Source organism: Argopecten irradians, chromosome 3 (assembly GCF_041381155.1).
Source record: "Argopecten irradians isolate NY chromosome 3, Ai_NY, whole genome shotgun sequence".
NCBI lineage: Eukaryota > Metazoa > Mollusca > Bivalvia > Pectinida > Pectinidae > Argopecten > Argopecten irradians.
Genome location: NC_091136.1, coordinates 28,052,941 through 28,079,141, shown reverse-complemented (window position 1 = coordinate 28,079,141; position 26,201 = coordinate 28,052,941). Strand labels below are relative to the sequence as shown.

Below are 26,201 nucleotides of genomic sequence, written 5' to 3'. Positions count from 1 at the left end.
TGTATTATTATTGCAAATGAAAAGAAATTGAATGTATGTGTTATAAAGTCTGTGATATATTGATTTCAAATGTTTATATTAAATGAAATGTGAGGAGCCTTCGGGGCCCCACCCCGGGGGTCCTATTTGCTGGGAACATTAAAAGATTATTTTTAAAGATAAAAAAAAATTCTCGCTTAGGGTGCGAGAGGTCCCGGGTTCGAATCCCGGACGAGCCCCACTTTTTATTAATAAATTGTTTTCTACGAAACAAATGTTACAGATGTAATTAAATATTCTTGAACCCGGGACCTCTCGCACCCAAAGCGAGAATCATACCCCTAGACCAACGAGCCACTTGATAAATAGTTTGAGTTAAAATCCAGTATTTTCTTAGATTGCATCATACTTGTACTTTTAATTGTTTAATCAACATCTCCATATACCTTCGATGTGTATAGTAGTTTGTCATACGTGCAATAGTAAAAATGATTGCATTTCCAACAAATATTATAATGCAAGTCTGATCACAGTAGGTTTGTTGGTTTGATTAACTTTACGTCCTATTAACAGCCATTGTCTTTTAAGGACGTTCTGCCGTGTAGGCGTTGTGTCAAAATATTTTATTACGGCACAAGTCCGCTGGGAGATAATCTACATAACCTCTTTTTATGTGTGCCATAAGATAAGCGAGAAATTAGTTAACACGTCTTATCTCTGCAGATACTTCAACGAAATACACACCTTTTCTAAAACCCTCTATGAAGTATGGCTCGTTGGTCTAGGGGTATGATTCTCGCTTAGGGTGCGAGAGGTCCCGGGTTCGAATCCCGGACGAGCCCCACTTTTTATTAATAAATTGTTTTCTACTAAACAAATGTTACAGATGTATCTAAATATTCTTGATAAGTAAACATTAATATTCATTTAACATCTCAGAATTTATTTTAATTTTGATCGTTTACAATAGTGTTATAAAATATCGTTTTGGTAGTGAAACAAAGACACATCCATCTTTGTAAATAAAGTTAGGGTGAAAATTAATTGCAATACATAAAGTTATGACCAACTTTTAAATTAAAATTGATCTGTTTCACTAACTGTCTGGCTCGTTGGTCTAGTGGTATGATTCTCGCTTCGGGTGCGAGAGGTCCCGGGTTCGACTCCCGGACGAGCCCTGGTTTTGTTGGGTTTTATTTTTTACGGAACGCCGTTCAATCAATTTGATCCTTTACACGTGTCTACAGCACCTGGTGTATTCTTATACTATAGCAGTATTTTCCAAACAACTTGAGTTTAATCGATCACATTTGCTGTTTTGATTTGGATATTGGCTGGTTGGTCGGTCGATTAGTTGATATTACTGTCCTGTTAATGGCTAAGATCGTTTATGGACGATATGCCATGGTTGCAATCTGTTGCATATGTGAATGCGTGTATGCTTTGAGAGGCTGCAGTATATATTTGTTCTGTGTCTATTGTAACAGTGGAAGTCTTGGCGCTTTTGATAGTGCTATCTCAATGAACCATGGTACCAAAGACACCGAACAGCACACCCCATACGCTTACATTATACTGGCAAGAGGCAAACCAGTAGCCTCACTCCATTAATGCTGAGTGTTAAACACGAGCAGAGACTTCCACTTTTATATGGTGTGGTTTGTTCCGGGCTGGAAACCGGACCTCCTCACAGAGGCCAGCATTCAAGTAAAGACCAAATGTTACGCGGTGTCAAGGCAAACGATAGGAGGAACAAAGTAATATGGGAAGAAGAGAAAAAATAGGATTCCAAATTATGTCGCCTCGCACACTCCGCATGTACAATTTTATGCAGTACCATCGATATGGTAATATAAACCTGATGAAAAATAATAGTGGCCATAGAATAGAACCTTGGCAAACACCTAACTAACATGAAAATTAGAAATTTGAAAATATAAATAAAAAGTAAACGGGCTCGTCCGGGATTCGAACCCGGGACCTCTCGCACCCAAAGCGAGAATCATACCCCTAGACCAACGAGCCACTTGATAAATAGTTTGAGTTAAAATCCAGTATTTTCTTAGATTGCATCATACTTGTACTTTTAATTGTTTAATCAACATCTCCATATACCTTCGATGTGTATAGTAGTTTGTCATACGTGCAATAGTAAAAATGATTGCATTTCCAACAAATATTATAATGCAAGTCTGATCACAGTAGGTTTGTTGGTTTGATTAACTTTACGTCCTATTAACAGCCATTGTCTTTTAAGGACGTTCTGCCGTGTAGGCGTTGTGTCAAAATATTTTATTACGGCACAAGTCCGCTGGGAGATAATCTACATAACCTCTTTTTATGTGTGCCATAAGATAAGCGAGAAATTAGTTAACACGTCTTATCTCTGCAGATACTTCAACGAAATACACACCTTTTCTAAAACCCTCTATGAAGTATGGCTCGTTGGTCTAGGGGTATGATTCTCGCTTAGGGTGCGAGAGGTCCCGGGTTCGAATCCCGGACGAGCCCCACTTTTTATTAATAAATTGTTTTCTACTAAACAAATGTTACAGATGTATCTAAATATTCTTGATAAGTAAACATTAATATTCATTTAACATCTCAGAATTTATTTTAATTTTGATCGTTTACAATAGTGTTATAAAATATCGTTTTGGTAGTGAAACAAAGACACATCCATCTTTGTAAATAAAGTTAGGGTGAAAATTAATTGCAATACATAAAGTTATGACCAACTTTTAAATTAAAATTGATCTGTTTCACTAACTGTCTGGCTCGTTGGTCTAGTGGTATGATTCTCGCTTCGGGTGCGAGAGGTCCCGGGTTCGACTCCCGGACGAGCCCTGGTTTTGTTGGGTTTTATTTTTTACGGAACGCCGTTCAATCAATTTGATCCTTTACACGTGTCTACAGCACCTGGTGTATTCTTATACTATAGCAGTATTTTCCAAACAACTTGAGTTTAATCGATCACATTTGCTGTTTTGATTTGGATATTGGCTGGTTGGTCGGTCGATTATTGATATTACTGTCCTGTTAATGGCTGATTCGTTTTATGGACGATATGCCATGGTTGCAAATCTGTTGCATATGTGAATGCGTGTATGCTTTGAGAGGGCCCCTGCAGTATACATTTGTTCTGTGTCTATTGTAACAGTGGAAGTCTTGGCGCTTTTGATAGTGCTATCTCAATGAACCATGACGTCGGTACCAAAGACACCGAACAGCACACCCCATACGCTTACATTTATACTGGCAAGAGGTAAACCAGTAGCCTCACTCCATTAATGCTGAGTGTTAAACACGAGCAGAGACTTCCACTTTTATATGGATGGTGTGGTTTGTTCCGGGCTGGAAACCGGACCTCCTCACAGAGGCCAGCATTCAAGTAAAGACCAAATGTTACGCGGTGTCAAGGCAAACGATAGGAGGAAACAAAGTAATATGGGAAGAAGAGAAAAATAGGATTCCAAATTATGTCGCCTCGCACACGTCCGCATGTACAATTTTATGCAGTACCATCGATATGGTAATATAAACCTGATGAAAAATAATAGTGGCCATAGAATAGATAACCTTGGCAAACACCTAACTAACATGAAGATTAGAAATTTGAAAATATAAATAAAAGTAAACGGGCTCGTCCGGGATTCGAACCCGGGACCTCTCGCACCCAAAGCGAGAATCATACCCCTAGACCAACGAGCCACTTGATAAATAGTTTGAGTTAAAATCCAGTATTTTCTTAGATTGCATCATACTTGTACTTTAATTGTTTAATCAACATCGTCCATATACCTTCGATGTGTAATAGTAAAAATGTTTGTCATACGTGCAATAGTAAAAATGATTTTGGATTTCAACAATTTACGTTATTATTGATTTATTGCAACTGATCAAATAGGTTTTATTACGGCAAAGTTTGGGATCTTGATAACATGTCAAGTTGTCTTTCTAGGACGTTCAAAATTGGCCTATCAACTGAGTATGATGATACCCCTTTAAAACCTTCTTAGAAAGATAAATATTTGGTTTCCGAACCCACTTTACAATATGAAATTTTTCTTAAATTGTTAATTGTATTCTAAATATTCTTGAAAGTTACAATTTCATTTAAACAAATCAATTAGATGAAAATTAATTTATATGAAGTTTTACAATAGTGTTACCAAATGTTTGGTTTGAATTTTCAAAGACTGTTGACTCCATCTACGTTAGGATCTAGTGTGTAATTGCAATAATAAACTTTGACCAAATTTTAAATTAAAAATGATCATGACATCTATCCTGGCTCGTTGGTCTAGTAAATATAAATCTTTCGGGTGCGAAGTATCAGGGTTCGATATTATAAGAACTTGAGCCCTGGTTTTGTTGGGTTTTATTTTTGGAAACGCCGTTCAACAATTTTGATGCGGTTACACGTGTCTACAGCACCTGGTGTATTCTTAACTATTTAGCAGTAAAAAGGAAAATGAGTTGCCGTAATTAGATCACATTTGCTGTTTTGATTTGGATATCAAAATATTCGATCAAATGTTTTTATACTGTAGTTAATCCGTAAATGATAATGATTTGCCATGGTTTACAACCATGTGAATTTTATGTTGAGTTATTGTTCATGTATATATTTGTTCTTGTTATTGAAACAGTGGAAGTGACAAAATTGGCTTTTGATAGTTAAACTCAATACATGGTTCACCAAAAACGAAATACCCCATAACTTTACATTATTTGTTTCATTGCAGAACTTTTCCAGTAGATTTTCCATTAATGCTGAGTGTTAAACATTAGAGCAAGAAATTTTTTTTTTCTTAGGTTTGTTCAGAAATTACTTTCGGACCTCCTCATATTTCTTATCAAGTAAAGAAAATTTGGGTTTTCAAAGAATTGGAAGATCAAAGTAAAAATGGGAAGAAGAGAAAAAAAGGATTCCAAATTATGTATCGCACATAAATCCGCATATTTTAAAGTTCGACAACTGGTAATATAAACCTGATGAAAAATAATAGTGCCATAGAAAGAAAATTTTCTTGAAAATTAAAATTTAAAAATATTTTTGTGAAATATATAGATTTCATTATTTCAAATCCGGCAAAAAAATACCAGTTGTTCAAAATAAAGCGATAATGCATTTTTAAACGTTTACTAACCAATGATAGCCTTTTAAAAAATGATTTGAGTTTTTTTTGTATATCTTAAAAACATCATATTGTACATTTTAATTTTTTTAATCAAATCTCCAAATACCATGAATGTGTAATAGTTGGAAAATACATAACGTCAATAGAAAAATATTGCATTTCATCATATGAATTATTATAATGAAATCTGATCACAGTTTAGTTTTGTTGGTACCATAAATTTAAGCCCTTAATCCAAATTATAAGGACGTTAGTGCCGTGAATTTTGTCAAAATATTTTAGATGGGCACAGTAAATTTCATAATTGGTATAATTTATGATGACTTCAAAAATAAGCGAAATTTACACCTAACAATGGTCCCGGGTTCGACTCCCGGACGAGCCCTGGTTTTAAACGTGTTTGGTTCATTGATACATTCTCGCTTAGGTGCGAGAGGTCCCGGGTTCACCAATTGGACGATCCTTTAACACGTTTTACTAAAAACTTGTTAAAGATGGTATTTGGTAAATTTGATATAAATACAAAATATCTAAACAAAATCCATTTTAATTTTGATCGTTTATAATAGTGTAATAAACATTGAGTTTTTGGTAGTGAAATCGATCCATGTTATTACCAACTTTTAAATTAAAATTGGTTTCACTGGGATGGTGGTTTTGTTGGGTTTTATTTATGAAAACTTAAATCATTTTGATTTTTATTTGGTCGTGTTACAGCACCTGGTGTATTCTTATACTATAGCAGCTATTTTTCCAAACAACTATCAACTTGAGTTTAATCGATCACCCTTTGCTGTTTTGATTCTGGATTATTGGCTGGGTTGGTCGGTCGATCTGATATTACAAATGTCCTGTTAATGGCTATAGATCGTTTATGGACGATATGCCATGGTTGCAATCTGTTGCATATGTGAATGCGTGTATGCTTTGAGAGGCTGCAGTATATATTTGTTCTGTGTCTATTGTAACAGTGGAAGTCTTGGCGCTTTTGATAGTGCTATCTACAATGAACCATGGTACCAAAGACACCCGAACAGCACACCCCATACGCTTACATTTATATTGATGGCATTTTAAATGGTGTGGTTTTGTTCCGGGCTGGAAACCGGACCTCCTCACGGGAGGCCCAGCAATTAAGTTATAAGACTGTTTACGCGTGTGTAAAGGCGAAACGAGCCAGAGGACATCAAGACTTAATATGGGAAGAAAGAGAACAAAATTGGATTCCGGGCTGGATGTCCGCCCTCGTCACACTCCGCATGTACAATTTTATGCAGTACCCATCGATATGGTAATATAAACCTGATGAAAAATAATAGTGGCCCTAGAAATAGAACCTTGGCAAACACCTAACTAACATGAAAATTAGAAATTTGAAAATAATAAATAAAAAGTAAAAAGGGCTCGTCCGGGATTCGAACCCGGGAACCTCTCGCACCCAAAGCGAGAATCATACCCCTAGACCAACGAGCCACTTGATAAATAGTTGAGTTTAAAATCCAGTATTTTCTTAGATTGCATCATACTTGTACATTTAATTGTTTAATCAACATCTCCATATACCTTCGATGTGTATAGTAGTTTGTCATACGTGCAATAGTAAAAATGATTGCATTTCCAACAAATATTATAATGCAAGTCTGATCACAGTAGGTTTGTTGGTTTGATTAACTTTACGTCCTATTAACAGCCATTGTCTTTTAAGGACGTTCTGCCGTGTAGGCGTTGTGTCAAAATATTTTATTACGGCACAAGTCCGCTGGGAGATAATCTACATAACCTCTTTTTATGTGTGCCATAAGATAAGCGAGAAATTAGTTAACACGTCTTATCTCTGCAGATACTTCAACGAAATACACACCTTTTCTAAAACCCTCTATGAAGTATGGCTCGTTGGTCTAGGGGTATGATTCTCGCTTAGGGTGCGAGAGGTCCCGGGTTCGAATCCCGGACGAGCCCCACTTTTTATTAATAAATTGTTTTCTACTAAACAAATGTTACAGATGTATCTAAATATTCTTGATAAGTAAACATTAATATTCATTTAACATCTCAGAATTTATTTTAATTTTGATCGTTTACAATAGTGTTATAAAATATCGTTTTGGTAGTGAAACAAAGACACATCCATCTTTGTAAATAAAGTTAGGGTGAAAATTAATTGCAATACATAAAGTTATGACCAACTTTTAAATTAAAATTGATCTGTTTCACTAACTGTCTGGCTCGTTGGTCTAGTGGTATGATTCTCGCTTCGGGTGCGAGAGGTCCCGGGTTCGACTCCCGGACGAGCCCTGGTTTTGTTGTTTCCGGTTTTACTGGGGGGGATTTATTTTTTACGGAACGCCGTTCAGTGGGTTGTGTTTGCAACAAAAAATTTTATACATGATCCTTTGTGGTGACACGCTTTTGTCTACAGCACCTGGTGGAATAAACATTTTAATTGGATGGTGTTGTGCTATTGATGGTAAAAGGTTCGATTGGCGATATCACTCCAGGCGTTTTACGCTGTGAGTTTCCTCCATCTCCCTGTATATATAAGTGACGAATGAAATCGTGAATAATCTTGAACAGCTTTAATGTTGAAATGGTATATCGCCGATTAAAGCGCTGTTTTTATCAAGGACAACCTGTTGCTGATGCTTGAGAATACGCGATATGTGCGTGTGAAATTGCCCCTGACATTGAAATCTCTACCATTACGATGAAATTTGGAAGTGATTATTATCGTGTCATTCATGACAATCAGCTGAAAGTATGCACACTATGCTACTCCGATCGACATTTGTTCCGCCAGTGTCCACAGTTTGTGTGTTACACGTGTGGAGGTCAAGGTCATTTCCGGAGGGCTTGCAAAACACAGCCCGTGTGTGCGATGTGGAGAGATTCGCTTCGAGTGTGATTGTTCGCCCGCACCCAGGTGTGTCGACACTCTTTGTGACAGGTGTGGGCGCTACGAAACTGTGATTGTTTTTTGACACTGACGATAACCAGTACAGTGGAGATTCAGACGAGGCGGAACATGATATTGCCAATGATGATGACTCGTGCTCTGTGATTGAAAACCGCTGTTTCCATTCCCGATTCCCCGATGGGCGTGGTGATAGCTCAGAATCTATGAGCACTCAGTGGTGGGGATGATGACGCTGACGATGACGTCGATGATGAAGAGGATGATGATGGCGGTGATGCTGACGGTGTTGGGTAGTGACGGTCTTTGTTAAAGAAAAAAAATCTATGGTGTCGATTGCGAATCCAGGAATCCGTTCTGAGTCAGAACACTTATAAACTGACGAAATGATTTTGCTTTGGCGACGTCCTCGCGCAGCCAGTGTGTTCAAAGTTTTGGGATAATGATGGTATAGAGGAGGAGGGGGATGATGATAAGAGAGTAACTGAGAGACCTAGTTTCCGCTCAAGGAAAAGATTTTTTAAAATCAAAGGTTGGAGATGGTGTGGAGTAAAGAAAAAGAAAAAGAAGAAGAAGGTCAAAAAAGTTAAATAATTTTATAATGAACTTTGTCTTGTTGTGCTTTTTTTATGTTTACGATATCATCCATTAATGTTAATGGTTTAAGAGATGTTGTTAAAGTTAAAAATTTATTTGAATACTTTCAGTATCATAATTATAAAGTTGTTTTATTGCAAGAAACTTTCTGGGATGACACTTTTTGTCAATCAAATAAGTCACCTGTGGAAAGGTAGGATTGTTTTAAACAATAGCAATGATAACAGGAAAGGTGTCGCTATTTTTAGTGGTCTAATGATTTTAAAGATGATTTGATTGATTTTTGATGGGTATGACGGAAGAGTCTTACGACTGAAGATAACAATTGAAGATAAAGGATTGGAATATTTGTAAATATATATGCTCCGAATGTTGTTAGTGAAAAAAAAAAACCTTTTTTTGAACGTTTAAAAATTTGGTTAGGACCATTTTTGGAGAATCTGATTACAGGGGGTGATTTTAATACTACTCTTTCCACTCTAGATCGTACAGGTGCTACGTCACATACGGTGAATCCTAGTGTGTCGGCATTGAAAAGTCTTATGTTTTCATGTGATATTCACGATATTTTGGAGAGTTAGAAATAAAAATTGTGCTGTTTTTTCACGGAAACGAGTGAGTTTAGATACTTTATCGCAAAGGTCGTATAGACTACTTTCTAGTAGCTAAAACCATAAGTTCCTTTTGTACAAAATGTATACTATAATGATACTTCGTTTAGTGATCATTGTTTTGTTGTTATGAAAATTGACTGTGATAGTGAAAGTAAAGGTCCAGGTATTTGGATTTTTAATAATTGTTTTTTGTTAGAAGATGATTTTAATACAAAAAATAAGGTCTATAATAGATTCTGCTAAAAAATTGCCCTTTTGTATGTTAATGAACCGAAAGTTTGGTGGGTTAATTTGAAATATAAAATTAAAAAGTTTTCTCGAGTTTATGGTAAGGATCGAAGAAAACAGAAAATGTTCGAGTTTTATAAGATTCAGAATAAACTGCATAATTATTCCTGTGATATAGCTAATGGAGATCCTTTGATTGTACTAAAGTATGATGAGTTAAAACAGAGTTTAGAAAAATTTGAAAAAGAAAAGTGTAATGGGGCTGTTTTGAGGTCAAAAGCGAACTATGGGCAGTAGATGGTGATAAAAATACTGTTATTTTTTAAAAATTGGAAAAGTATAGGCAGAACTCTAATGCCATAAAGTGCCTGCATGACAGCGATGGAAATGTTTTAGAGCGTCAATCTGAAGAGATGTCTCATGAAATATTTAGTTTTTTTTAATCAATTGTATAATTGTATTGAAAACAGATGAATGTGATATTGAAAATGTTTTAACTTTTATTGACAAAAAGGTTATCTGAGGATGACAGAATCAAGTGCGATTCGCCTGTGAACTGTTGATGAAAATACACAAAGCTTTGTTTTCTATGTCTAAGTCTAAAAGTCCAGGCTTAGATGGTCTGACTGTTGAATTTTATTGCCATTTTTTGATGATTTGAAATATATTTTTCCTCATATTGTACAAAGTATCTGGGAAGAAAAAAGAATTGACAAGAAGTATGAAACAAGGGGTTATTAATCTGGTTTATGAAAAGAGAGGTGATAAAACTTTATTGAAAAATTGGAGGCCTATTAGCCTTTTAAACGTAGATTATAAAATTTTAGCCCGGGTTATGTCAGAGCGGCTTAAGTCCTGTTTTACCTTTAGGCCGGGATCTAGGGGGGTCTACGTGCAAACCCCCCCCCCCCCCCCCACCCCCCCCCCCCCCCCCCCCCCCCCCCCCCCCCAACTTAACGAACCAATGTTTTTCTGAAGCCTTATGAACCACTGATAACGAAATCGAGAGGTCACATTGTATAAACTGGGATGAACTTCCGGTTTTGACGTCATCAAGATGGCCCGCCATCTCGAATTTCACTAAAGATTGAAAAATAGTCATAACATTGACATTTTTCAACCGAAGAAGACAAATGGAGGCATCAAAATGACCACAATAGAACAACAAATACATATCAGGACCATTATAATCCAATATATGTAGTTATTTCTACGCAGGAAATGAAAAAAAAAAAATCGGATTTTAAGCTCAAAAATTGGTAATTTTTTTTAGCAAATTTTTCATTATTTGGCTTGACGCAGCAAAAATGTTTGCCAACAGCAAACTATTATTTCTAATCAGTTATTTGACCTCTTATCAATCAGTAAAAAACGACACCAACAAAAAAAAAAATGTTACATTGTATAAGCTCCGGTTATGACGTCATCAAGATGGGACCGCCATCTCGAATTTCACTAACAATTGAAAAATAGTCATAACATTAACATTTTTCAACTGAAGTAGACAAATGAGGTATCAAAATGATCATAATAGATAATCAAATTCAATATATGTAGTGATTTCTAGGTAGGAAATGAAAAATTCGGATTTTAAGCTCAAAAATGATAATTTTTAGCAAATTTTTTCATATTTGGCTTGACGCAGCAAAAATGTTTACCAACACCAAACTATTATTCGTAAACAGTTATTTGACCTCTAATCACTCAGTAAAACAATAAAATATATAGAGATACAAAAAAGAATTATTGTTATACCATCATTAAGTTTACAAAACATCACCGGGTGGGTATACTGGGTATATGCTATTTTTCTAACTCCAAACCGCTGACACTACAGTTTCCTGGTGTATTACAAGTTCCTTAAATAAGTTTGACTATTGGCGATTTATAAGTAGGAAACATGAATGTAAAAGTTGACAGAATATCTAGCCTCGGGTAGGACAAGTCACAGTCCTCGTTTATTTCCTATGCATATTATTAGCAAAATGTCAGATAGTTACCACAATGTCACATATTTCTTTCACTGGTTCACAATTATAAACCTATTATCATTGTGCGTGCTTTACCACCTCACTGCACTATCCTCTGACATGACTCGGCATGTCTGGTAGCTGGTACATGCCAGTCCAAATCAGAGTAATCGAGATATCAGTATCCAATTCGTCGAAAGCCAGGGCGTCGTCTTCGATGTCGATGAGATGATGTGGCACTACATTACCAGTGGTGTTCTAGCCTGTCATCTTTCATGGCCCATCCATGGCCAGAGTTTATATCAGGAACAACAGGTTCAGGGTTGTGGGTTCTCACATTCAGATTCATAAAACATCGGTATATGCTGTTTCAGGAACTTTTCAGGAATATTACACCAGATCCAGATTCTTCGAATGGTGGTAATGTAATTCAAGCCACCTTTCATTATCCGTGTGGACTCTCGTCGACGACTATAGATGGCACAGGTGATTTTCCTAGAGGTCTTTAATGGAGGTCATAAATATTAAATGTTTTTTCATTGGTCAGACTTTCCTCATGTCTCCTTGAAGGTACTGATTTGTGTAGCATCTGGTGTATGACGGGGATACACCCATTGATAGAATCTCCTTGAACAGTGCTCTCCTGTCTTGGTCAAAGAGTGGAAACTTCTCGTGTTGGAACCTGCATTTATGACCTCAAATCTAATTCACCGGTGCCATCTATGGTCACTGAGGGTTCACAAGGGAATGAGGAATAGTTGTGTGCTTCATAACACGAATTAAAGAGATGCAACATCAACCCTTCGCAGAATGTGGCTCTGGTGTCTTTTCCATCCTACCGGAGAGGTCTGGAACATCATATACGATATGTGAATCACTAGGTTGAAAACAGGATGAGCTCCCACATCCGCGAACCCGATGTTCTTGATGTAACCTCTGGCCATGGACGGTTGACAAGTTAGAACCACGATGGTAAAACGGTAATGTAATGTCACATCAGCTCATCAGCTCATCGACACTCTGGCGAGAAAGCACGCACAAAGATAATGTTTATCATTAAGAACTATTGAAAGAAATATGTGATACTGCAGTAACCATCTGACATTTCCTTACGTTATACTCAGAAAAATAAAGTTAACAGTGGATGCGCTATTTTTCTAAAAGAAACAAATTTCGGAAAGTGTCGTGGTATTAACGGAAACAAATGCTTTCTTCAGTTTTAATTTGATACCCTATTAGTTGGCGTTGTGCAGTAAAAATTCATTTTGAGACGCTACTAGTCTACAAACTTTCGAACATGAAAATGAATTTTGTTAGGAAATTGTCAAGTCCCACTTAGATATTAAGCCAACTTATAATTCAAATGTGTTAAGATATGGATCGTCAATTGCCAATGTTATCTTCAGGAAGTTCTAAGACATCCGGAAACTGTAGTGTCAGCGGTTTGGAAAAAACAGCAATCATATACCCTGTATACGCACCCGGTGATGTTTTGTATACCAAATGATGGTATAACAATAATTCTCTTTTGCATTTCTATATATTTTTGTTGTTGTTGTTTTTACTAATTGATAAGAGGTCAAATAACTGATTACTTGTTGGAAAACAATTATAAAGTTTCTAATTATAATTTTTGAGCTTAAAATCCGATTTTTTCATTTCCTGCGTAGAAATCACTACATATATTGGATTATATGGTCCCGATATGATTTTTTTGTTGTATTATAATCATTTTGATACCTCATTTGTCTACTTCGGTTGAAAAATGTTAATGCTATGACTATTTTTCAATTGTTAGTGAAATTCGAGATGGCGGCCATCTTGATGACGTCATAACCGGAGCTTATACAATGTTAACATTGTTTTTTTGTTGGTGTCGTTTTTACTGATTGATAAGAGGTCAAATAACTGATTAGAAATAATAGGTTGCAGTTAGCAAACATTTTGCTGCGTCAAGCCAAATATGAAAAAAAATGCTAAAAAAATACCATTTTTGAGCTTAAAATCCGATTTTTTTCATTTCCTGCGTAGAAATAACTACATATATTGGATTTTATGGTCCTGATATGTATTTGTTGTTCTATCGTGGTCATTTTGATGCCTCATTTGTCTTCTTCGGTTGAAAAATGTCAATGTTATGACTATTTTTCAATCTTTAGTGAAATTCGAGATGGCGGCCATCTTGATGACGTCATAACCGGAAGTTCATCCCAGTTTATACAATGTTACCTCTCGATTTCGTTATCAGTGGGTCATAAGGCTTCAGAAAAACATTGGTTCGTTAAGTTGTGGGGGGGGGGGGGTGCACGTAGACCCCCCCTAGATCCAGGCCTACTTCTATTATTTCTGATTTTCAGTCTTGCTGTGTGGTTGGGCGTGATATCGCGGATACTATTTTTTGTGTGCGTGATATTATTGATCTTACTACACAGGAAGATCGTGAGGGGTATATTCTAAAAATTGATCAAGAAAAGGCCTTTGATCGTGTAAGTCATTCATATTTGTTCAAAGTTTTGGAAAAATTTGGTTTTGGTGGGAATTTTGTTGACTGGATTAAGATATTTTACACCAATATTTCTAGTTCTGTAAAATATAATGGCAATCTTACCAAATTTATATCCATCCGGAACTCAGTACGGCAGGGCTGTCCAATTTCTGCGATGTTATATGTTTTGGCGGCAGAACCTTTGGGAAATATGATTTTGAAATCTCCAGATGTTAATGGTATCACGGTTCCTAATACAAATTTTGAATCTAAAGTGTATCAACATGCGGATGATACTACTTTGACACTTGGAAATAAAATGTGTATTGAAAATGTTTTTAAATTATTGGAAATTTATAGTAAGGGATCTGGTGCCAAAATTAATAAAGATAAGTCAGAAATTCTATGTGTTGGCCAAGGTAATATTTCGCCAAATGAGCTTGATAAGTTTCGTATAAAATTATGCGAAAAGGTTATTTGTGTTCTTGGTGTGTATGTTGGTATAGATTTACGTTTATGTAACGAAAAGAATTGGGATACTAAGGTTGCTAACATTAGAAATACTTTGAAAATGTGGTCCCAGAGACAGTTAACTATACAAGGGAGAGCTATTGTAATTAATTCATTGTTGATGTCTAGATGTTGGTATTGTCTAACGTCACATACAATACCTCTGGCAGCTATTACTGAAATTAGGAAACTATGTATTGATTTTTTGTGGCATAAAAGTGCACATTTGGTCGCTTATGATACTATTATTGGCAAAAGAAGAGATGGTGGTTTGAATGTACCTGATATTGAATTAAAACTTAAAGCGTTTAGATTAAAATGTCTTTTAAGGTGGTTAGATACTTCTTGCAGAGCAGTCTGGAAAAGTACGGGTCAGTAGTTCTGAATTTTAATCTCGATTTTGAGGTTATTTATTGTAAGTTTCCTAATAAGCATCTTAGATCTTTACCCATTGTTTATCATGAAATGTTAAAGGCTTGGTATATATTTCAGTCTGTTAATGAAGTGTTCTACAATGAGGACACCTTTTTTGTGTATGAACAGCCGTTGATTTTTCAACCCAATATTTTTGAACAATGACAAACCTATTTTTATTGAATGTTTCGCTAAGGCTGGTATAGTTAAGGTTAAACATTTGACTTTAGAAGTTGTATCCAAGTTCATTCACTCAAATGCAATAGTTGATGTTATCAAGGATAGTAATCCAGATATTTCTAGCGATATGATTTTAAATCATTATAAAATGATCATGGAATCGATTCCTGCTAAATATAAAGATGTCATTTTCAGCAATGTACATACCAATATAAGAACTGACTGTAGACCTTTTGTTACATATATGGATGGTAATGGGACTACTGTACAGCTCTATCCAAAAACTACCAAAGATATATATGTGTGTTTCATTCGTCGATTTTTCAGAAGACCAAAATCAACTGAATATTGGTCAAATGTTTTTAATAGCATAAGTCTACCACAAGTCTTTGCAATAATGTATTTGCCATTTTTACCATGTGATATTGTTGATGTTCACTATCGTATTGTTCATAATACTATATTTACCATGGAAAAGTTGAAGAAAATTGGCACAGTTAATAATGACCAATGTCTAGTTTGTAAAACTGATTCAGAAACTTTACAGCATTTGTTTCGTGATTGTTCAGAATTTTCCGATTTTTTAGCCTATATCCAAATATTAACAAAGAAACTTTTTTTCAAAGGCTGATCAGAATTACTTATCGGATATTTCTCTAGGAAGTCTTGTACTTCTGGGTTTCACAAGAAAGATCAAATTCACTAATCCGTATTTCATTAACTTCTTTTTTGGAGTAGTTCGTTTCTGTATATTTAAAAGGCGCAACTTAGTAGTTAGTGATATGTCAGAGTTGAATTTGAAAACTTTCTTTAAGTATACATTTAGAAAATATTTTGATTATATTAGACATTATTATCAAATGGCAAAGAAATATCAGTTGTTCAAAAAGTATATTGCTGTAGATAATACATTGTTAAAAGGTGGTGATATTTCTTTAAATTCTAATGATTTGAGTTCCTTTGTTTTAGATATCTAGTTAACACAATTGTACTCATTGTCTGGCTTCCGGTTTTGATTTTGGAGTGAATGGACGTTTGTCTATGAGCGGATACCAAATCAATTAACATCGGTGGTAAGATAGGGTCTAAGACCCTAATTTTGTGACATTTTATCGTTTTCATCATTTCCAGTGTGATCACACTTTGATTATGTGATTTTTTCTCGGAATTTCCGTTATTTTTGTGACTATTTGGCCGGTATTTGCCGGAGAGATGGCGGCCCCGGGCCCCTCTCAGACCAAGAGACGCTATACTAAAGACAATACTGTTATTGTAGATGTTATTGACAACAAGTCCTTAAAGGCTTACAAGGTGATCGATGTTATATCTGAACTTTGTGGTGAGGGCGCTGTTTTTGCCTGTGTCCCTAAATCAGGGAATTTGTTTGAGGTGACCCTTGAGGGGCGTGCGAGTATCAACCTATTATTGGATGGTATTTTGATAGACGGCAGGAGATATGAGTGTAACGATGCTACACAGAAGTTTACACTGGTCAGTTTTATGCATTTGCCTTCATATATTGATGATGAGGAAATAAAACATAAACTTGAAAACCTTGGTGTTGAACTACTTTCCCCCATAAAACGTCGTTTCTACAAAGGAACCAACGTCGCGGACGGTACCCGATATGCGCGAGTAAAACTTCCCCCAACCCTGAAGTCTCTACCATACACCATGAAATTCGGAAATGAGTACCATCGTGTAATCCATGACAATCAATTGAAGGTGTGCTCTCTTTGTTACTCTGATGAACATTTATTCAAAGACTGCCCTCAATTTGTTTGTTTCACCTGTGGTGGCCAGGGGCATTTCCGCAGAGCTTGTAAAACTCAACCGTGTGTTCGCTGCGGAGAGGTCAGGTACGCGTGTGATTGTGCGCGAGCAGTCAGGCATATCGATATACTCTGTGACCAATGTGGCAGGTATGATTGCCTGTGTTTTGACACGGGGGCTAACCAGAGTGACACAAATTCTGTTGTTGGTAGTGTTCATACTAGCGATGATATGTCTGTCGATGGTAAGTCTGCTGGTGAGAAGGAGGATGGTGGAGATGATGTTGATGAAGAGGAGGTAGATGGTGGTAGTGGTGATGATGATGATGATCAGGATGAGTGTGGTGAAGATGATGGTGAGAATACACTTACTTTGGAGAAACCGTCGGTAGGTGATACCGAGAGCTCTGTGATTCAGGGTAATGTGTCGTGGAGTGAGGATGTTAGTGATGGCGCTGAATCAGTTAACGGTGCGTGTGCCGGAGCTACGTTCGATCATTCTCCCACGTATGGGGATGTGTTTCCTTTAAATGCCAGTGAACAGTCTCCAGGGGGGAAATTCTGGGATAAGGGGGAGACAGAGGAGGAGGTGGACGAAGTCGTGATTAGAGAAAAGCAGGAGTTAGGGAAAGAACACAATATTCTTAAAAGTAAAGTAGGGAAGTCTGGTGTAAGGAAACACAGAAAGAAGAAGTCTAAAAAAGTTAAAAGTGTTTCGAAATGATCTCTGCGTTTTTGTTTTCTCTTCTAATGTTTACTTGTGTATCATTAAATGTGAACGGATTAAGAGATGTTGTTAAAATTAGAAATTTGTTTGAATATTGTCATTCTAATTATTATCAAGTAGTATTATTGCAAGAAACCTTTTGGGATGATATGTTTATTAATCAGATAAGTCACTTGTGGCAAGGCAAGATTATTTATAATAATAGTAATAACCAAAGAAAAGGTGTTGCTATTCTGATATCTAATAATTTGAAAGATGGTATAATTGATTTTGATGGTTATGATGGCAGAGTTTTAAGGGTTAAGATTAAAATAGATGATATTGAATGGAATATTGTTAATATATATGCACCTAATATTGTGAGTGACAAAAAGTTATTTTTTGATTGATTTAAAAATTGGCTTGTACCTTATTCGGACAACCTGATTACAGGGGGTGATTTTAATACTACTCTTTCTGACCTTGACCGTACTGGCATTACTGTACATCAGGTAAATACAAGTGTAGCGGCATTGAAAATAATCAGTTGAAAATATCAGTTGTTCAAAAAGTATATTGCTGCAAATAATACATTGTTAAAAGGTGGTTAGATACTTCTTCGGGGCCCCAACCCCGGGGGTCCTATTTGCTGGGAACATTAAAAGATTATTTTTAAAGATAAAAAAAAAAAATTCTCGCTTAGGGTGCGAGAGGTCCCGGGTTCGAATCCCGGACGAGCCCCACTTTTTATTGATAAATTGATGTATCTTAATATTCTTGATAAATAAACATTAATATTCATTTCACATCTCAAGATTTATTTTAATTTTGATCGTTTACAATAGTGTTATACAATATCGTTTTGGTAGTGAAACAAAGACACATCCACCTTTGTAAATAAAGTTAGATGAAAATTAATTGCAATACATAAAGTTATGACCAACTTTTAAATTAAAATTGATCACTTTCACTAACTGTCTGGCTCGTTGGTCTAGTGGTATGATTCTCGCTTCGGGTGCGAGAGGTCCCGGGTTCGACTCCCGGACGAGCCCTGGTTTTGTTGGGTTTTATTTTTTACGGAACGCCGTTCAATCATTTTGATCCTTTACACGTGTCTACAGCACCTGGTGTATTCTTATACTATAGCAGTATTTTCCAAACAACTTGAGTTTAATCGATTACATTTGCTGTTTTGATTTGGATATTGGCTGGTTGGTCGGTCGATTAATTGATCTTACTGTCCTGTTAATGGCTAAGATCGTTTATGGACGATATGCCATGGTTGCAATCTGTTACATATGTGAATGCGTGTATGCTTTGAGAGGCTGCAGTATATATTTGTTCTGTGTCTATTGTAACAGTGGAAGTCTTGACGCTTTTGATAGTGCTATCTCAATGAACCATGGTACCAAAGACACCGAACAGCACACCCCATACGCTTACATTATACTGGCAAGGGGCAAACCAGTAGCCTCACTCCATTAATGCTGAGTGTTAAACACGAGCAGAGAATCCCACTTTTATATGGTCTGGTTTGTTCCGGGCTGGAAACCGGACCTCCTCACAGAGGCCAGCATTCAAGTAAAGACCAAATGTTACGCGGTGTCAAGGCAAACGATTGGAGGAACAAAATAATATGGGAAGAAGAGAAAAAATAGGATTCCAAAATATGTCCCCTCGCACACTCCGCATGTACAATTTTATGCAGTACCATCGATCTGGTAATATAAACCTGATGAAAAATAATAGTGGCCATAGAATAAAACCTTGGCAAACACCTACCTAACATGAAAATTAGAAATTTGAAAATATAAATAAAAAGTAAACGGGCTCGTCCGGGATTCGAACCCGGGACCTCTCGCACCCAAAGCGAGAATTTTTTTTTTTATCTTTAAAAATAATCTTTTAATGTTCCCAGCAAATAGGACCCCCGGGGTTGGGGCCCCGAAGGCTCCTCACATTTCATTTAATATAAACATTTGAAATCAATATATCACGTACTTTATAACGCATACATTCAATTTCTTTTCATTTGCAATAATAATGCAAAGACAATGAGTACAATAGTGTTAACTAGATATCTAAAACAAAGGAACTCAAATCATTAGAATTTAAAAAAATATCATCACCTTTTAACAATGCATTATCTGCAGCAATATACTTTTTGAACAACTGATATTTCTTTGCCATTTGATAATAATGTGTAATATAATCAAAATATTTTTTCTAAGTGTATACTTAAAGAAAGTTTTCAAATTCAACTTTGACATATCACTAACTACTAAGTTGCGCCTTTTAAATATACAGAAACGAACTACTCCAAAAAAGAAGTTAATGAAATACGGATTAGTGAATTTGATCTTTCTTGTGAAACCCAGAAGTACAAGACTTCCTAGAGAAATATCCGATAAGTAATTCTGATCAGCCTTTGAAAAAAGTTTCTTTGCTAATGTTTGGATATAGGCTAAAAAATCGGAAAGTTCTGAACAATCAAGAAACAAATGCTGTAAAGTTTCTGAATCAGTTTTACAAACTAGACATTGGTCATTATTAACTGTGCCAATTTTCTTCAGCTTTTCCATGGTAAATATAGTATTATGAACAATACGATAGTGAACATCAACAATATCACATGGTAAAAATGGCAAATACATTATTGCAAAGACTTGTGGTAGGCTCATGCTATTAAAAACATTTGACCAATATTCAGTTGATTTTGGTCTTCTGAAAAATCGACGAATGAAACACCCATATATATCTTTGGTAGTTTTTGGATAGAGCTGTACAGTAGTCCCATTACCATCCATATATGTAACGAAAGGTCTACATTCAGTTCTTATATTGGTATGTACATTGCTGAAAATGACATCTTTATATTTAGCAGGAACCGAGTCCATGATAATTTTATAATCATTTAAAATCATATCGCTAGAAATATCTGGATTACTATCCTTGATAACATCAACTATTGCATTTGAGTGAATGAACTTGGATACAACTTCTAAAGTCAAATGTTTAACCTTAACTATACCAGCTTTAGCGAAACATTCAATAAAAATAGGTTTGCCATTGTTCAAAAATATTGGGTTGAAAAACAACGGCTGTTCATACACAAAAAAGGTGTCCTCATTGTAGAACACTTCATTAACAGACTGAAAGATATACCAAGCCTTTAACATTTCGTGATAAACAATGGGTAAAGATCTAAGATACTTATTAGGAAACTTACAATAAATAACCTCAAAATCGAGATTTAAATTCAGAACTTTGTTAAAAAAAATACTGACCCGTACATTTCCAGACTGCTCTGCAAGAAGTATCTAACCACCTTAAAAGAAATTTTAATCTAAACGCTTTAAGTTTTAATTCAATATCAGGTACATTCAAACCACCATCTTTTCTTTTGCCAATAATAGTATCATAAGCGACCAAATGTGCACTTTTATGCCACAAAAAATCAATACATAGTTTCTTAATTTCAGTAATAGCTGCCAGAGGTATTGTATGTGACGTTAGACAATACCAACATCTAGACATCAACAATGAATTAATTACAATAGCTCTCCCTTGTATAGTTAACTGTCTCTGGGACCACATTTTCAAAGTATTTCTAATGTTAGCAACCTTAGTATCCCAATTCTTTTCGTTACATAAACGTAAATCTATACCAACATACACACCAAGAACACAAATAACCTTTTCGCATAATTTTATACGAAACTTATCAAGCTCATTTGGCGAAATATTACCTTGGCCAACACATAGAATTTCTGACTTATCTTTATTAATTTTGGCACCAGATCCCTTACTATAAATTTCCAATAATTTAAAAACATTTTCAATACACATTTTATTTCCAAGTGTCAAAGTAGTATCATCCGCATGTTGATACACTTTAGATTCAAAATTTGTATTAGGAACCGTGAATACCATTAACATCTGGAGATTTCAAAATCATATTTCCCAAAGGTTCTGCCGCCAAAACATATAACATCGCAGAAATTGGACAGCCCTGCCGTACTGAGTTCCGGATGGATATAAATTTGGTAAGATTGCCATTATATTTTACAGAACTAGAAATATTGGTGTAAAATATCTTAATCCAGTCAACAAAATTCCCACCAAAACCAAATTTTTCCAAAACTTTGAACAAATACGAATGACTTACACGATCAAAGGCCTTTTCTTGATCAATTTTTAGAATATACCCCTCACGATCTTCCTGTGTAGTAAGATCAATAATATCACGCACACAAAAAATGGTATCCGCGATATCACGCCCAACAACACAGCAAGACTGAAAATCAGAAATAATAGAAGGCAAAACAGACTTAAGCCGCTCTGACATAACCCGGGCTAAAATTTTATAATCTACGTTTAAAAGGCTAATAGGCCTCCAATTTTTCAACAAAGTTTTATCACCTCTCTTTTTATAAACCAGATTAATAACCCCTTGTTTCATACTTTTTGTCAATTCTTTTTCTTCCCAGATACTTTGTACAACATGAGGAAAAATATATTTCAAATCATCAAAAAAATGGCAATAAAATTCAACAGTCAGACCATCTAAGCCTGGACTTTTAGACTTAGACATAGAAAACAAAGCTTTGTGTATTTCATCAACAGTTACAGGCGAATCGCACTTGATTCTGTCATCCTCAGATACCTTTTTGTCAATAAAAGTTAAAACATTTTCAATATCACAATCATCTGTTTCAATACAATTATACAATTGATTATAAAAACTAAATATTTCATGAGACATCTCTTCAGATGACGCTAAAACATTTCCATCGCTGTCATGCAGACACTTTATGGCATTAGAGTTCTGCCTATACTTCTCCAATTTTAAAAAATAACCAGTATTTTTATCACCATCTACTGCCCATTTCGCTTTTGACCTCAAAACAGCCCCATTACACTTTTCTTTTTCAAATTTTTTCTAAACTCTGTTTTAACTCATCATACTTAGTACAATCAAAGGATCTCCCATTAGCTATATCACAGGAATAATTATGCAGTTTATTCTGAATCTTATAAAACTCGGACATTTTCTGTTTTCTTCGATCCTTACCATAAACTCGAGAAAACTTTTTAATTTTATATTTCAAATTATCCCACCAAACTTTCGGTTCATTAACATACAAAGGGCAATTTTTAGCAGAATCTATTATAGACCTTATTTTTGTATTAAAATCATCTTCTAACAAAAAACAATTATTAAAAATCCAAATACCTGGACCTTTACTTTCACTATCACAGTCAATTTTCATAACAACAAAACAATGATCACTAAACGAAGTATCATTATAGTATACATTTTGTACAAAAGAACTTATGGTTTTAGCTACTAGAAAGTAGTCTATACGACTTTGCGATAAAGTATCTAAACTCACTCGTTTCCGTGAAAAAAACAGCACAATTTTTATTTCTAACTCTCCAAATATCGTGAATATCACATGAAAACATAAGACTTTTCAATGCCGACACACTAGGATTCACCGTATGTGACGTAGCACCTGTACGATCTAGAGTGGAAAGAGTAGTATTAAAATCACCCCCTGTAATCAGATTCTCCAAAAATGGTCCTAACCAAATTTTTAAACGTTCAAAAAAAGTTTTTTTTTCACTATCAACATTCGGAGCATATATATTAACAATATTCCAATCCTTATCTTCAATTGTTATCTTCAATCGTAAAACTCTTCCGTCATACCCATCAAAATCAATCAAACCATCTTTAAAATCATTAGACACTAAAATAGCGACACCTTTCCTGTTATCATTGCTATTGTTAAAAACAATCCTACCTTTCCATAGGTGACTTATTTGATTGACAAAAGTGTCATCCCAGAAAGTTTCTTGCAATAAAACAACTTTATAATTATGATACTGAAAGTATTCAAATAAATTTTTAACTTTAACAACATCCCTTAAACCATTAACATTAATGGATGATATCGTAAACATAAAAAAGCACAACAAGACAAAGTTCATTATAAAATTATTTAACTTTTTTGGCCTTCTTCTTCTTTTTCTTTTTCTTTACTCCACCATCTCCAACCTTTAATTTTAAAAAATCTTTTCCTTGAGCAGAACTAGGTCTCTCAGTTACTTTCTTACCATCATCCCCCTCCTCCTCTATACCATCATTATCCCAAAACTTGGAACACACTGGCTGCGCGAGGACGTCGCCAAAGCAAACATCATTACCGTCAGTTATAGTGTTCTGACTCAGAGCGGATTCCGATTCGCGATCGACATCCTTACAAAGACCGTCACTACCAACACCGTCAGCATCACCGCCATCATCATCATCATCATCGACGTCATCGTCAGCGTCATCATCCCCACCACTGGTGCTCATAGAGTCAGAGCTATCACAACGCCCATCGGGAATCGGAATGGAACCGGAATGGAACCAGCGGTTCCAATCACAGAGCGCGAGTCATCATCATCGGCAATATCACCCGCCTCGTCCGAGTCTCCGCTGTACTGGTTATCGCCAGTGTCAAAACAATCACAGTCGTAGCGCCCACACCTGTCACAAAGAGAAGCCCCCTCGATGTGTATAGTAGTTTGGCATACATGCAATAGAAAAAAATATTTGCATTTCCAATAAATATGAAGTATGGCTCGTTGGTCTAGGGGTATGATTCTCGCTTAGGGTGCGAGAGGTCCCGGGTTCGAATCCCGGACGAGCCCCACTTTTTATTGGTAAATTGATGTATCTAAATATTCTTGATAAATAAACATTAATATTCATTTCACATCTCAAGATTTATTTTAATTTTGATCGTTTACAATAGTGTTATACAATATCGTTTTGGTAGTGAAACAAAGACACATCCACCTTTGTAAATAAAGTTAGGGTGAAAATTAATTGCAATACATAAAGTTATGACCAACTTTTAAATTAAAATTGATCACTTTCACTAACTGTCTGGCTCGTTGGTCTAGTGGTATGATTCTCGCTTCGGGTGCGAGAGGTCCCGGGTTCGACTCCCGGACGAGCCCTGGTTTTGTTGGGTTTTATTTTTTACGGAACGCCGTTCAATCAATTTGATCCTTTACACGTGTCTACAGCACCTGGTGTATTCTTATACTATAGCAGTATTTTCCAAACAACTCGAGTTTAATCGATGACATTTGCTGTTTTGATTTGGATATTGGCTGGTTGGTCGGTCGATTAATTGATCTTACTGTCCTGTTAATGGCTAAGATCGTTTATGGACGATATGCCATGGTTGCAATCTGTTACATATGTGAATGCGTGTATGCTTTGAGAGGCTGCAATATATATATTTGTTCTGTGTCTATTGTAACAGTGGAAGTCTTGGCGCTTTTGATAGTGCTATCTCAATGAACCATGGTACCAAAGACACCGAACAGCACACCCCATACGCTTACATTATACTGGCAAGAGGCAAACCAGTAGCCTCACTCCATTAATGCTGAGTTTAAACACGAGCAGAGACTTCCACTTTTATATGGTGTGGTTTGTTCCGGGCTGGAAACCGGACCTCCTCACAGAGGCCAGCATTCAAGTAAAGACCAAATGTTACGCGGTGTCAAGGCAAACGATTGGAGGAACAAAATAATATGGGAAGAAGAGAAAAAAAATAGGATTCCAAAATATGTCGCCTCGCACACTCCGCATGTACAATTTTATGCAGTACCATCGATCTGGTAATATAAACCTGATGAAAAATAATAGTGGCCATAGAATAAAACCTTGGCAAACACCTACCTAACATGAAAATTAGAAATTTGAAAATATAAATAAAAAGTAAACGGGCTCGTCCGGGATTCGAACCCGGGACCTCTCGCACCCAAAGCGAGAATCATACCCCTAGACCAACGAGCCACTTGATAAAAAGTTTGAGTTAAAATCCAGTATTTCCTTAGATTGCATCATACTTGTACATTTAATTGTTTAATCAACATCTCCATATACCTTCGATGTGTATAGTAGTTTGGCATACATGCAATAGAAAAAATATTTGCATTTCCAATAAATATTATAATGTAAGTCTGATCCGCTGAGAGAGAATCTACATAACCTCTTTTTTATGTGTGCTATAAGATAAGCGAGAAATTAGTGAACACGTCTTATCTCTGCAGATACTTTAAAACGAAATACACACCTAATCTTAAACCCTCTATGAAGTATGGCTCGTTGGTCTAGGGGTATGATTCTCGCTTAGGGTGCGAGAGGTCCCGGGTTCGAATCCCGGACGAGCCCCACTTTTTATTGATAAATTGATGTATCTTAATATTCTTGATAAATAAACATTAATATTCATTTCACATCTCAAGATTTATTTTAATTTTGATCGTTTACAATAGTGTTATACAATATCGTTTTGGTAGTGAAACAAAGACACATCCATCTTTGTAAATAAAGTTAGGGTGAAAATTAATTGCAATACATAAAGTTATGACCAACTTTTAAATTAAAATTGATCTGTTTCACTAACTGTCTGGCTCGTTGGTCTAGTGGTATGATTCTCGCTTCGGGTGCGAGAGGTCCCGGGTTCGACTCCCGGACGAGCCCTGGTTTTGTTGGGTTTTATTTTTTACGGAACGCCGTTCAATCAATTTGATCCTTTACACGTGTCTACAGCACCTGGTGTATTCTTATACTATAGCAGTATTTTCCAAACAACTTGAGTTTAATCGATCACATTT

The 26,201-nt window shown here is 35.9% G+C and overlaps 15 non-coding genes across 15 annotated transcripts; 11 read left to right on the top strand and 4 right to left on the bottom strand.

Moving 5' to 3' along the window:
- The first annotated feature begins 749 nt into the window (after positions 1–749).
- On the top strand, positions 750–821 carry Trnap-agg (transfer RNA proline (anticodon AGG)). The gene has a single exon. It is a non-coding gene; the product is annotated as a tRNA-Pro (tRNA).
- Positions 822–1,085: 264 nt separating this feature from the next.
- Trnap-cgg (transfer RNA proline (anticodon CGG)) lies at positions 1,086–1,157 on the top strand. Its single transcript has one exon. It is a non-coding gene; the product is annotated as a tRNA-Pro (tRNA).
- Positions 1,158–1,932: 775 nt separating this feature from the next.
- Trnap-ugg (transfer RNA proline (anticodon UGG)) lies at positions 1,933–2,004 on the bottom strand. The gene has a single exon. It is a non-coding gene; the product is annotated as a tRNA-Pro (tRNA).
- Positions 2,005–2,418: 414 nt separating this feature from the next.
- Trnap-agg (transfer RNA proline (anticodon AGG)) lies at positions 2,419–2,490 on the top strand. The gene has a single exon. It is a non-coding gene; the product is annotated as a tRNA-Pro (tRNA).
- A 264-nt stretch (positions 2,491–2,754) lies between these two features.
- On the top strand, positions 2,755–2,826 carry Trnap-cgg (transfer RNA proline (anticodon CGG)). The gene has a single exon. It is a non-coding gene; the product is annotated as a tRNA-Pro (tRNA).
- Positions 2,827–3,618: 792 nt separating this feature from the next.
- On the bottom strand, positions 3,619–3,690 carry Trnap-ugg (transfer RNA proline (anticodon UGG)). The gene has a single exon. It is a non-coding gene; the product is annotated as a tRNA-Pro (tRNA).
- Positions 3,691–6,523: 2,833 nt separating this feature from the next.
- Positions 6,524–6,596, bottom strand: Trnap-ugg (transfer RNA proline (anticodon UGG)). Its single transcript has one exon. It is a non-coding gene; the product is annotated as a tRNA-Pro (tRNA).
- Positions 6,597–7,010: 414 nt separating this feature from the next.
- Positions 7,011–7,082, top strand: Trnap-agg (transfer RNA proline (anticodon AGG)). Its single transcript has one exon. It is a non-coding gene; the product is annotated as a tRNA-Pro (tRNA).
- Positions 7,083–7,346: 264 nt separating this feature from the next.
- Trnap-cgg (transfer RNA proline (anticodon CGG)) lies at positions 7,347–7,418 on the top strand. The gene has a single exon. It is a non-coding gene; the product is annotated as a tRNA-Pro (tRNA).
- An 11,072-nt stretch (positions 7,419–18,490) lies between these two features.
- Trnap-cgg (transfer RNA proline (anticodon CGG)) lies at positions 18,491–18,562 on the top strand. Its single transcript has one exon. It is a non-coding gene; the product is annotated as a tRNA-Pro (tRNA).
- A 5,581-nt stretch (positions 18,563–24,143) lies between these two features.
- Positions 24,144–24,215, top strand: Trnap-agg (transfer RNA proline (anticodon AGG)). The gene has a single exon. It is a non-coding gene; the product is annotated as a tRNA-Pro (tRNA).
- Positions 24,216–24,455: 240 nt separating this feature from the next.
- Positions 24,456–24,527, top strand: Trnap-cgg (transfer RNA proline (anticodon CGG)). The gene has a single exon. It is a non-coding gene; the product is annotated as a tRNA-Pro (tRNA).
- A 778-nt stretch (positions 24,528–25,305) lies between these two features.
- Trnap-ugg (transfer RNA proline (anticodon UGG)) lies at positions 25,306–25,377 on the bottom strand. Its single transcript has one exon. It is a non-coding gene; the product is annotated as a tRNA-Pro (tRNA).
- A 306-nt stretch (positions 25,378–25,683) lies between these two features.
- On the top strand, positions 25,684–25,755 carry Trnap-agg (transfer RNA proline (anticodon AGG)). The gene has a single exon. It is a non-coding gene; the product is annotated as a tRNA-Pro (tRNA).
- A 240-nt stretch (positions 25,756–25,995) lies between these two features.
- Positions 25,996–26,067, top strand: Trnap-cgg (transfer RNA proline (anticodon CGG)). Its single transcript has one exon. It is a non-coding gene; the product is annotated as a tRNA-Pro (tRNA).
- The last annotated feature ends 134 nt before the right edge of the window (positions 26,068–26,201 follow it).